Source organism: Strix aluco, unplaced genomic scaffold, assembly GCF_031877795.1.
Source record: "Strix aluco isolate bStrAlu1 unplaced genomic scaffold, bStrAlu1.hap1 HAP1_SCAFFOLD_96, whole genome shotgun sequence".
Classification (NCBI taxonomy): Eukaryota; Metazoa; Chordata; class Aves; order Strigiformes; family Strigidae; genus Strix; species Strix aluco.
Genome location: NW_027436541.1, coordinates 127,797 through 141,450, shown reverse-complemented (window position 1 = coordinate 141,450; position 13,654 = coordinate 127,797). Strand labels below are relative to the sequence as shown.

At 51.5% G+C, this 13,654-nt stretch overlaps 1 pseudogene; it reads left to right on the top strand.

The window, feature by feature from the left end:
- LOC141918957 (kinesin-like protein KIF20B) overlaps positions 1-12,266 on the top strand; it is a 135,013-nt pseudogene extending 122,747 nt beyond the window's left edge.
- The last annotated feature ends 1,388 nt before the right edge of the window (positions 12,267-13,654 follow it).

Below are 13,654 nucleotides of genomic sequence, written 5' to 3'. Positions count from 1 at the left end.
ACCGTGGGTAGCAGGTCAGTGGTGGCCATGTCACTGTGGGGGCTATATCACATTGGCTAGCAGGTCAGTGGTGGCCATGTCACTGTGGGGGCCATGTCACATTGGGCAGCAGGTCAGTGGTGGCCATGTCACAATGGGGACTATATCACAGTGGGTAGCAGGTCAGAGGTGGCCATGTCACTGTGGGGGCCGTGTCACAGTGGGCAGCATGTCAGTGGTGATCATGTTACTGTTTGGGATATGTCACAGTGGGGAGCATGTCAGTTGTGGCCATGTCACTGTGGGTGCTACATCACAGTGGGCAGCGTGTCAGTGGTGGCCATGTCACTGTGAGGCCATGTCACTGTGAGCTCATGTCACAGTGGGCAGCAGGTCAGTACTGGCCATGTCACTGTGCGGCCATGTCACAATGATCAGCAGGTCCGTTCTGGCCATGTCACTATTGGGGCAATGTCATAGTGGGCAGCAGGTCAGTGGTGGCCATGTCACTATGGGGGCTATATCACAGTGGGTAGCAGGTCAGTGGTGGCCATGTCACTGTGGGGGCCATATCACAGTGAGCAGCAGGTCAGTGGTGGCCATGTCACTGTGGGGGCTATGTCACAGTGGGCAGCAGGTAAGTGGTGGCCATGTCACTCTGGGGGCCATGTCAGTGAGCAACAGATCACTGGTTGCCATGTCACTGTGGGCGCTATGTCACAGTCGGCAGCAGGTCAGTGGTGGCCATGTCTCTGTGAGGTCATGTCACAGTGTGCAGCAGGTCAGTGGTGGCCATGTCACTGTGGTGGCCATGTCACAGTGGTCAGCAGGTCAGTGGTGGCCATGTCACTGTGGGTGCCATGTCATAGTGGGCAGCAGGTGAGTGGTGGCCATGTCAATATCGGGGCTATGTCACAGTGGGTAGCAGGTCAGTGCAGGCCATGTCACTGTGAGGTCATGTCACAGTGGGGAGCAGGTCAGTGGTGGCCTTGTCACTATGAGGTCATGTCACAGTGTGCAGCAGGTCAGTGGTGGCCATGTCACAGTGAGCAACAGGCCACTGGTTGCCATGTCACTGTGGGGGTCATGGCACAGTGGGCAGCAGGTCAGTGGTGGCCATGTCACTATGGGGGCTATGTCAGAGTGGGCAGCAGGTCAGTGGTGGCCATGTTCACTATGGGGGCTATGTCACAGTGGGTAGCAGGTCAGTGGTGGCCATGTCACTGTGGGGGCCATGTCACAGTGGTCAGCGTGTCAGTGGTGGCCATGTCAATGTGGGGGCTATGTCACAGTGGTCAGCAGGTCAGTGGTGGCCGTGTCACTATGGGGGCTATGTCACAGTGGGTAGCAGGTCAGTGGTGGCCATGTCACTGTGGGGGCCATGTCACCGTGGGTAGCAGGTCAGTGGTGGCCATGTCACTGTGGGGGCTATGTCACAGTGGGCAGCAGGTCAGTGGTGGCCATGTCAATATCGGGGCTATGTCACCGTGGGTAACAGGTCAGTGCTGGTGTTTTGCTGATCAGGGATATCAATTAAACTCAGACACCAGAGTGAAAAGAGCAGGCATATTTTACTAGAAATAACTAAATAATGTAACAGAATAATACAGAAAACATACAGTAAGAAAAGACAGAATAGTGCAGTTAAACAAATAGGAAAATACAGGGTAATGCATCAAATCATTACTACTTGAGAGAGAGAGAGAATAGTGATTAAGAAAGATACATCACCACTTGCATACTTTACCATCATCCAGATCCGCAGTCGCTGGGGAGCCCCGGTTACAGCGAGGATTTGGAGAACCTTTCCCTGCAAGTGGGAAATCCTACGCGGTGCGTCCACCCGTAGGTGAGGCTTCCAAAGTCGCTGTGAGCGGGCCCAGCCTTATATACCTAAAAATCAGTAAGCCAGAATAGCTGACACCTTTGTTTTAAGCGGAAATATCTGGTTTTCATCTCACGTTAGGTTCCCCCCAGAGCCTGGCCAGGGCTTAAGGGAGAAGCTAAGGGAGTTTCCCTGCTTATCTAGTTAATTTATGAGCAAGGTCACAAGGCCAGACAACTGTTTCTGTGGCCTTGTTATCTTGCTCACACATAAAGAAATATAAGGATATATTCAGGATAGACATGTTTTATGCTGTTTAAACTACATCTTCTATGCATATTTCACTAATGACTACATACAGAGTTAGTAGTTTCAGTTCAAGGCCTGTTGCTCAGGCTTCAGTATTTCCACCTTTTACATCAAAATAGGTGGTTTGCTATAACTTAGTAAAATACCTATTAGTACAATGATTATTAGTTATAAAACGTACAGGATTCATCTATAGGTCAAGTCTGGCTTGGGCTTATTGTCCAAGCCTTAGCACTTCAGCTGGCCATGTCACTGTGGGGGCCATGTCACAGTGAGCAACAGACCACTGGTTGCCATGTCACTGTGGGGGCTATGTCACAGTGGGGAGCAGGTCAGTGGTGGCCATGTCACTGTGGGGGCTATGTCACAGTGGGTAGCAGGTGAGTGGTGGCCATGTCACTGTGGGGGCCATGTCACAGTGGTCAGCGGGTCAGTGGTGGCCATGTCGCTGTGGGGGCTATGTCACAGTGGGCAGCAGACCAGTTGTGGCCATGTCACTATGGGGGCTATGTCAGAGTGGACAGCAGGTCAGTGGTGGCCATGTCACTATGGGGGCCATGTCACAGTGAGCAGCAGGTCAGTTCTGGCCATGTCACAGTGGGGGCCATGTCACAGTGGGTAGCACTTCAGCGGTAGCCATGTCACTGTGGGGGCCATGTCATTGTGGGCAGCGGATCAGTGGTGGCCATGTCACTGTGAGGTCATGTCACAGTGTGCAGCAGGTCAGTGGTGGCCATGTCACAGTGAGCAACAGGCCACTGGTTGCCATGTCACTGTGGGGGCTATTTCACAGTGGGCAGCAGGTCAGTGGTGGCCATGTCACTGTGAGGTCATGTCACAGTGTGCATCAGGTCAGTGGTGGCCATGTCACTATGGGGGCTATGTCACAGTGGGTAGCAGGTCAGTGGTGGCCATGTCACTGTTGGGGCTATGTCACAGTGGTCAGCGGGTCAGTGGTGGCCATGTCACTGTGGGGGCTATATCACAGTGGTTAGCAGGTCAGTGGTGGCCATGTCACTATGGGGTCTATGTCACAGTGGGTAGCAGGTCAGTGGTGGCCATGTCACTGTGGGTGCTATGTCACAGTCGGAAGCAGGTCAGTGGTGGCCATGTCACTGTGGGGGCCATGTCACAGTGGTCAGCATGTAAGTGTTGATCATGTTACTGTTTGGGACATGTCACAGTGGGGAGCAGGTCAGTTGTGGCCATGTCACAGTGTGCAACAGGCCACAGGTGACCATGACACTGTGGGGGCTATGTCACAGTGGATAGCAGGTCAGTGGTGGCCATGTCACTGTGGGTGCCATGTCACCGTGGGTAGCGGGTGAGTGGTGGCCATGTTACTGTTGGGGCCATGTCACAGTAGTCAGCGGTTCAGTGGTGGCCATGTCACTTTGGGGGCTGTGTCACAGTGCGCAGCATGTCAGTGGTGATCATGTTACTGTTTGGGACATATCACAGTGGGGAGCAGGTCAGTTGTGGCCATGTCACTGTGGGGGCCATGTCACAGTGAGCAGCAGGTAAGTTCTGACCATATCACTATGGGGGCCGTGCCACAGTGGGCAGCACGTCAGTGGTGGCCATGTCACTGTGGGGGCCATGTCATAGTGGGCAGCGGGTCAGTGGTGGACATTTCACTGTGAGGTCATGTCACAGTGTGCAGCAGGTCAGTGGTGGCCATGTCACAGTGAGCAACAGGCCACTGGTTGTCATGTCACTGTGGGGGCTCTGTCACAGAGGGCAGCATGTCAGTGGTGGCCATGTCACTGTGAGGTCATGTCACAGTGGGCAGCAGGTCAGTTTTGGCCATGTAACAGTGATCAACAGCCACTGGTGGCCATGTCACTGTGTGGCTATATCACAGTGGGCAGCATGTCAGTTGTGGCCATGTCACTATGGGGGCCATGTCACAGTGGGCAGCGGTTCAGTGGTGGCCATGTCACTATGGGGGCCATGTCACAGTGGGCAGCAGGTCAGTGGTGTCCATGATACTGTGGGGCCCATGTCACATTGGGCAGCAGGTCAGTGGTGGCCTTTTCATTGTGGTGGCCAGTCACAATGGGCAGCAGGTCAGTAGTGGCCACGTCACTGTGGGGCCATGTCACAGTGGGCAGCATGTCAGTTGTGATCATGTTACTGTTTGGGACATGTCACAGTGGGGAGCAGGTCAATGGTGGCCATGTCACTGTGGGGTCATTTCACAGTGTGCAGCAGGTCAGTGGTGGCCATGTCACTGTGAGCAACAGGCCACTGGTTGCCATGTCACTGTGGGGGCTATGTCAGAGTGGGCAGTAGGTCAGTTGTGGCCATGTCACTATGGGGACTATGTCACAGTGGGCAGCAGGTCAGTGGTGGTATGTCACTGTGGGGCCCATGTCACTGTGGGCAGCAGGTCAGTGGTGGCCATGACACTGTGGGGGCCATGTCACATTGGGCAGCAGGTCATTGGTGGCCATGTCACTGTGGGGGCCATGTCACAGTGGGCAGCAGGTCAGTAGTGGCCACGTCACTGTGGGGGCCATGTCACAGTGGGCAGCAGGTCAGTGGTGATCATGTTACTGTTTGGGACATGTCACAATGTGGAGCAGGTCAGTGGTGGCCATGTCACTGTGGGAGCCATGTCACAGTGGGGAGCAGGTCAGTGGTGGCCATGTCACTGTGGGGTCATGTCACAGTGGGCAGCAGGTCAGTGGTGGCCATGTGTGGTGGTTTGACCTTGGCTAAATGCCAGGTACCCACCAAGTCGCTCTATCACTTCCCCCCCTTTCCCCTTTTTTTCTCAATAGGGCAAAAAAGGGATAGAAAATAAGGAAAACAAAACAACCCTTGTGGGTAAAACAACAGCAATTTTAATATAAGCAAAGCGAAGCAAAGGTCCGCGCGCGGAAGCAAAAAAAGAAAACAGATTTATTCTCTACTTCCCATTAACAGGCGATGTCGGGCCTTCTCAGGAAGCAGGGCTCTGATACCCGTAGCGGTTGCCTCGGAGGACCAAGGGTGACCCCACCCCCTTCCTCCTTTCTCCCAGCTTTATACTGAGCAGACGTCATATGGTATGGAATATCCCTTTGGTCAGTTCGGGTCAGCTGTCCTGGTTGTGTCCCCTCCCAAGGTCTTGCCCACCCTGTCCCACTGTGGGGGGGGAAATGTCAGAAAGAGCCTTGGTGCTGTGTAAGCACTACTCAGCAGTAGCCACAACACCAGTGTGCTATCAACACCCTGCCAGCTCCCAACATAAAACACAGCACCATGAGGGCTGCTACAGGGGAAAACCAATTCTGGCTCAGCCAGACCCGATACAGTCTCCACCCCTTATTCCATACCATTTACTTCATGCCCAGGTCCCACATAACACTCATTTATTCATTCCGTAAGCTTTCTTCACTCCTCTAGATGTTCAGTGACTTGGCTGCCATCTGTCAAGGTGGATGTTCAGGACAGAGCAGTATGTTTGACTGTTGGACTCCAGCACCGGCTAGGTTTGGGTCATCATCGCATGTATCTGGTTCACTCTTCGTCGTTCCTACTTCCTCCATCACTTCCTGCAACATACAACTCAGCTCACAGATTATTTCCCCCCCAAGGTTAAATCTCCTTGCGGCACACACTGAGTAGCCCCATTCTCCCGCATTACCCACCAAGTACATCCAGGTCCCTGAGCAAAAACAATCCCACGAGTGGGCTTGCCTTTTCCCAAGGGAGGAGCAATCCATACTGCCTTCCCCAGCCATTTCCCTGTGTGTACTACAGGGACCTTATCTCCTCCCACAGTATGAAGGGGTTTTGTTTGGGCAGGACCAGGACGGTTAACAGATCCTCTGGTATTAATTAGCCAAGTGGCTTCTGCTAAATTTATATCCCAGTGTTTCCATCCCCCATTGTCCAATGCTCTCAACATAGTCTTCAACAGTCCATTGTATCTTTCAATCTTTCCAGACGCTTGTGGGTAATAAGGGATGTGATACACCCACTCAATGCCATGTTTCTTTGCCCAGGAGTTTATGAGATTATTTCGAAAATGGGTTCCATTGTCTGATTCGATTCTTTCAGGAGTACCATGTCGCCATAAAATTTGCCTTTCAAGACCTAAGATGGTATTTCGGGCAGTGGCATGATTTACAGGGTACGTCTCAAGCCAACCAGTAGTTGCTTCCACCATAGTGAGTATGTAGCGCTTGCCTTGGCGTGTTCGTGGCAATGGTCCAATATAGTCAATTTGCCAGGCCTCACCATATCGAAAACTCAGCCATCGCCCTCTGTTCCAGGGAGACTTTACTCGTGTGGCTCGCTTGATTGCAGCACATGTTTCGCATTCATGAGTGACCTGTGAGATGGCCTCCATGGTCAGGTCCACCCCTCGATCACGAGCCCATCTGTACGTTGCATCTCTCCCGAGATGCCCGGATGTTTCATGGGCCCATCGAGCTACAAATAGCTCACCCTTGCGCTCCCAGTCCAGGTCCAGCTGAGCTACTTCAATTTTAGCAGCCTTGTCTACTTGCTCATTGTTTTGATGTTCTTCGGTGGCACGGCTTTTGGGCACGTGGGCATCTACATGACGTACCTTTAGAGCCACGTTTTCCACTCGGGCAGCGATGTCCTGCCACAGTGCAGCAGCCCAGATGGGTTTACCTCTGCGCTGCCAATTGGTCTTCTTCCACTCCTGTAGCCACCCCCACAGGGCATTAGCCACCATCCAGGAGTCAGTGTAGAGATACAGTACTGGCCACTTTTCTCGTTCAGCAATCTTTAGGGCTAGTTGGATCGCTTTTACTTCTGCAAACTGACTTGACTCGCCCTCTCCTTCAGTGGCCTCAACGACTTGTCTTGTGGGGCTCCACACAGCAGCTTTCCACTTTCGATGGTTTCCTACCACACGACAGGATCCATCAGTAAACAGAGCATACCGCCTTTCATCTTCTGGTAATTCGTTATATGGTGGTGCTTCTTGGGCACGAGCCACCTCCTCAGGCAGTGCTCCAAAATCTCTACCTTCTGGCCAGTCCATGATCTCTTCCAGGATTCCTGGACGGTTGGGTTTTCCCAGTCGAGCTCGTTGCGTGATTAACGCTACCCATTTACTCCAGGCAGCACTGGTTGCATGGTGTGTAGAAGGGATGTTTCCTTTGAACATCCAATGTAGTACACGCAATTGCGGTGCCAAGAGGAGCTGTGCTTCTGTACCAACAACTTCGGAAGCGGCTCGAATCCCCTCATATGCTGCCAGAATCTCCTTTTCAGTTGGAGTGTAGTGGGCTTCTGATCCTCGATATCCCCGGCTCCAAAATCCTAATGGTCGACCCCGAGTTTCACCTGCTACCTTCTGCCAGAGGCTCCATGTGAGGCCATGCTCCCCAGTTGATGTGTAAAGTACATTTTGCACATCTGGTCCTGTCCGAACAGGCCCAAGAGCTACCGCCCGAGCTATCTCCTGTTTGATGTGCTCAAAGGCTTGTTGTTGCTCAAGACCCCACTCAAAATTGTTCTTCTTTTGGGTTACTTGATAGAGAGGGCTCACCAGCTGACTGTAACCTGGAATGTGCATCCTCCAAAATCCCACAAGTCATAAGAAAGCTTGTGTTTCCTTCTTGTTGGTCGGTGGAGACATAGCTGCTATCTTGTTGACAACCTCCATAGGCACATGGCGGCGTCCATCTTGCCATTTTATTCCCAAGAACTGAATCTCCTGTGCTGGTCCCTTGACCTTGCTTTTCTTTATGGCAAACCCAGCTCTCAGAAGAATCTCAATTACTTTTTGTCCTTTCTTGAACACTTCTTCTGCCTTGTTGCCCCACACAATGATGTCATCGATGTACTGTAGATGTTCAGGGGCATCACCCTTTTCCAGTGCAGTTTGAATTAGTCCATGACAAATAGTGGGGCTGTGCTTCCACCCCTGGGGTAGTCGATTCCAGGTATATTGGACACCCCTCCACGTGAAAGCAAACTGTGGCCTGCACTCTTCTGCCAAAGGAATTGAAAAGAATGCATTGGCGATGTCGATTGTGGCGTACCACTTGGCTGCCTTTGACTCTAGTTCATACTGGAGCTCTAACATATCTAGTACAGCAGCACTCAGTGGTGGCGTCACTTCGTTCAGGCCACGATAGTCTACTGTCAACCTCCACCCTCCGTCAGACTTCCGCACTGGCCATATTGGGCTATTAAAAGGCGAATGTGTCTTACTGATGACACCTTGGGTCTCCAGTTGACGGATCAGTTCTTGGATGGGAGCCAGAGAGTCTCGGTTCGTGCGATACTGCCGTCGGTGCATGGTCCTCGTAGCAATTGGCACCTGTTGTTCTTTAACTCGCAACAGTCCTACAACAAAAGGATCTCCTGAGAGGGCAGGCAGATTAGACAACTGTTTGACCTTCTCTGTGTTCACACTGGCCACACCAAAAGCCCATCGGTATCCTTTTGGGTCTTTGAAATACCCCCTCTTGAGGTAGTCAATGCCCAAGATACAAGGGGCTTCTGGGCCAGTTACAATGGGATGTTTTTCCCACTTATCCCCGGTCAAGCTAACCTCGGCCTCCAGTACTGACAGTTCTTGACATCCGCCTGTCACTCCTGAGATCCAGATAGGTTCTGCCCCTCTATAACTTGATGGCATTAATGTACACTGTGCCCCGGTATCGATTAAAGCCTGGTACTTTTGTGGATTTGATGTGCCAGGCCATCGAATCCACACTGTCCAATACACCCGATCATCCCTTTCCTCCTCCTGGCTGGAGGCAGGGGCCCTCTATTCCTGTTCTTGGTCAGAGTATTCACTGTCTGACCCTTGCTGTGCCAGGCCGGAAACTCCTTCATCAGGGCCAAGGGAGGTGATCTCAGTCTTCCTGTATCTGGGAGATCGCTGATTACTTTCTTGCGGTTTCACACCAGCTACATTAACAACCTTCTTGGATGTCTTCTTCTTGGCAGGGGTCTTTCCTCGCAATTCATGTACACGAGCTTCCAACTTGAAGGTGGGTTGACCATCCCACTTCCTCATGTCCTCCCCCTGGTCACGCAGGAAGAACCAAAGTTCGCCACGTGTCATGCGCCTAGGTTTCCCTTTCCCTCTGACTGGGGTGGAAGAGAACCGATTTCTTGGGGTGCTCCTGACATCTAAGGCACTCGCCCGTAGAGATGAGGAGGTTCCAAGACTCTCTTCAAAGTTCTGAAGCCAGGAAGAGACTGCCTCCACAGTTGGCGTACATCTTAGTCCTTCTCCCATATCCATTTCTGGATAGTACATCGCAGCCAAGCCCGCAGAACACGAGGATGGTGCACCTTTAATCACCTTCCTCCACATGGCCCGTGTGCACAGGACATCCTCTGGATTTTTAGGGGCTTCATCATTATCTGGATCACTATAGATGACTTCCAGCACTGCTAGTTCTCTCAGGTACTGGACACCTTCATCCGCAGTAGCCCACTTCCCTGGGGAGTTGTCCGTAAGATCTTTCTTGAAGGGATATCTTACTTTAACACTTGAAAGGAACCGTCTCAACAGACTGCAAATTCCTGTTTCTTTTCCAATTCCCCTTTCAATTCCTCGATCTCTAGCAAGGGAACCCAGCTGTTGGGCTTCCTTACCTTCCAGCTGCTGAGCATCAGCCCCATTATCCCAGCATCGAAGCAGCCAGGCAGCAATCCGCTCACCCGGCTGGCGGCTATAGTCTTTCCGCAGATCTCACAGTTCTGATGTCAGGGACCGGGTAGTTTCTGCCTCCTGTTTGAGCTCTGTTATTCCCTCTTCTGACCCCTTTGCTGAAGGACCCGCTTCTTCCTCTTCTTTTTCGTCCCTTATTAATCGAGGGTATGGACCTGTTGTTCTCCTTGTCCACTGTTTCTTTTTTACTACTGGGGCAATCTCTGCTGTTATTGTTTTTGTTTGAGTCCCCATCTCCACCACAGTCCTTTGAGAGCACTGAACTGCAGCTCGATAAGCATAGGCCAGGCCCCAGTACAGCGCTAGGAGTTGCTGATTTTCATCGGGATAGACAAGGCACCCTTCTATCAGGTGTTGTGTCAATTTTGCGGGGTTGCTTGCCTGTTCAGGGGTAAGATCCCAGGCTACAGGAGGTGATAACCGTCCTAGGAATCTGCCCAAATCCTTCCACTCCCCCTGCCACCCAGGGACAGGCCGCCTCAGGGCACATTTTGGTATTCTCTCACCCAAAATTTGCCTTCTCTTACACCAAAAACCTAACGAGCTCCACACAGCCCACAATAGGCAAATAGCATCAATGAACAGTATCAAAGAGCTAACATAAGAATTAATAAGTACTTCGGGAGCTTGCAGAATAAAACCACTCATGATGTTCCCAATTTCTTCCAGCATGTTCCCGAGCTTAGCAAAATAAAGAAAAGCAGAGCAATAAACAAACCCGTGACCAGCACAAGAGCTTGTCGCTTACTAACTGCTATAGCTATAGCACAATTAATATAAACTGCTGTTGTCCCGCCCCACGTTGGGCGCCAAAAAAGACTGTGGTGGTTTGACCTTGGCTAAATGCCAGGTACCCACCAAGTCGCTCTATCACTTCCCCCCCCCCCTTCCCCTTTTTTTCTCAACAGGGCAAAGACGGGAAAGAAAATAAGAAAGGAAAAAAAAAACCCAACCCTTGTGGGTAAAACAACAGCAGTTTTAATATAAGCAAAGCGAAGCAAAGGTCCGCGCGCGGAAGCAAAAAAAGAAAACAGATTTATTCTCTACTTCCCATTAACAGGCAATGTCAGGCCTTCTCAGGAAGCAGGGCTCTGATACGCGTAGCGGTTGCCTCGGAGGACCAAGGGTGACCCCACCCCCTTCCTCCTTTCTCCCAGCTTTATACTGAGCAGACGTCATATGGTATGGAATATCCCTTTGGTCAGTTCGGGTCAGCTGTCCTGGTTGTGTCCCCTCCCAAGATCTTGCCCACCCCGTCCCACTGTGGGGGGGAAATGTCAGAAAGAGCCTTGGTGCTGTGTAAGCACCACTCAGCAGTAGCCACAACACCAGTGTGCTATCAACACCCTGCCAGCTCCCAACATAAAACACAGCACCATGAGGGCTGCTACAGGGGAAAACCAATTCTGGCTCAGCCAGACCCGATACACCATGTCACTGTGGGGCCATGTCACAGTGGGCAGCAGGTCAGTGGTGGCCATGTCACTGTGGGGCCATGTCACAGTGGGCAGCAGGTCAGTGGTGGCCATGTCACTGTGGAGGCCATGTTACAGAGGGCATCATGTCAGTGGTGGCCATGTGTAAGAGTCGGTCAGAAGATCAGCATTGTCTCAACATTGTCATCAGGGACATGGACATTGTGGGACCCGACAACGGCCTGTTTGGAACACAGTTGTCGATCCCTGGAGTGGAATGTGGTGCAAAGTCTCCTGAATGCAGAACTGTGTGGCACAGCCAGTGCTCTGCTGTTCTCCTGAGCACTGACCCGTCTGGTGCAGGCAGTGCAGTGCTGTTCTTTGGTGCCTGAGCCGTGTAATACAAAGAGTGTTGTGCTATTGTTCGGTACCTGGGCCTAGCCAGAGCTGTTAGAGATAATTGCACAGCCCTTGTCAAAAAAGATGGATCGCGACTGTTGCCATAACATCGATGAAGAAATCATGAACCTTAGACTAACTTTGTTTCATTATAATACCAAAACACAATGCCTGGTTACCCGCCTCCAAGACTGACCACGCCTCAGACACTCCTCCCCATGCATGCGTGGTAGCCTCGCTCGAGAAGGGCGGAGACCCCCGAGGCAGAGGTGGAGCAAGGTGTGTTACTGAGCATAAAAGATGACTTCTGGACAACGAAAATGAGAAGCTTCCCCACCAAGGACCACGACGATCGACGACGCAGCCTCAACTGGACCCGGGACCGTTAGGACGTCATGAGATCAGCGGTGGTAGCTATAACCTCTCTCTCCCCTCTCTCTAACCTTAACTTTATTTTTCTCCTTTCTTTCACCCATCTCGAACTATCGCGTGCCGCTTCACAGGCAACACAATAAAGTTTCACTGTTTGATTACTGCTATCGCCTTTGGTGTTGGTCACCTTAATTTTGCACTTTCGAGATTGTAGCAAACGAACCATCACGAGTCCAACGAGTGGACCGTGACGGATGGTGGAGGGTGGATTGTGGAATGGTTGATGGTGAATGTTGGATTGTAGGACGGTGGATGGTGGATGGTTGGAGGGTGGATGGTGGATGGTGGGAAGGTGGATGGGGGATGGGGTGTCGTTGGAAGAAGGATGGTGATCTATTGTGAGATGGTGTATGTTCAATGGTGGATGTTGGGAAGTTGGATGGTGGATGCTGGATTTTGAGATGGTGGATGGTGGATGGTGTAAAGGTGGTTGGAGGATGGTGGATGGTTGATTGTGGGAAGGTGGATGGTGGATAGTCTGAAGGTTGTTGGTGGGTGGTGGATGGTGGATTGTGGTATGCTGGATGGTGGATGTTGGAAGCTGGATGTTCGATTGTGGATTGCGTGATGGCAGATGGTGGATTGTGGGAAGGTGGATGGTAGGAGGTTGGGTGGTGGATGGTGGATTGTGGGATGGTTGAGGGTGTGAAGGTGGATGGTGGATGTTGGACTGTGGTATGGTTGATTGTGGGAAGATGAATGGTGGATGTTGGATCGTAGGATGGTTGATGGTGGATTGTGGATGGTGAATGGTGGAAGGTGGGATGTTGCATGGTGGATTGTGGATTTTGGGATGGTGGATGGTGTGAAAGTTGTTGGTGGATGGTGGATTGTGAGAATGTGGATGGTGGATGTTCGATTCAGGGAAAAAGGATGGTGGATTGTGGATGGTGTATTGTGGGATGGGGAATGGTGGAAGGTGTGAAGGTGGTTGGATGATGGTGGATGGTGAATTGTGGGAAGGTGGATGATAAGTTGTGGATTGTGGGATGGTGGATGGTTGGATGGTGGGTGGTGGATGGAAGAAAGTGGGATGGTGGATTGTGAATAATGAGCAGGTTGATGACTGACTGTGGATGGTGGGCAGTGGGATGGTGGATGGTGGATGGTGTGAAGGTGTTTGGAGGATGGGGGGTGGTGGAAGTTGGAAGGAGGATGGTTGATGGTGTATGGTGGGAACGTGGATGGTTGCCGATGCGGAAGTCTCGGACACAACTTAGATGACCAATTTGATCAAGTTGATGTCACTTTATTAAAGGCTACACAGCAATTTATACTCTATCACAAGCTTCACGCGCCGCTATCTTATTGCTAATAGGCTAAAGCTACTTGTTCACATGCCTTTCTGCCCTCCATGATTGGTCCTAGTGTGGTGTCCACGCGCTGCTCTCCCCCCAGGTAGACCCCCTGTTTTCGACATTCCAACATCTTTATCTCTTGGGCAGGAATGTAGTTTCTCAGGCCATCTCGGCCTTGTTTATGTCCTTGAACACAGCTGCAGCTTGCTGTTACAGTGAGGCCCCTTGGTCTGGACCACTCACAACATGTCCGTTGTTCTCCTGCGATGCCACAGTCCCCCAGGCTGCTATATATCATTATATGGATGACATCCTTATAGCAGCAGAAACACAG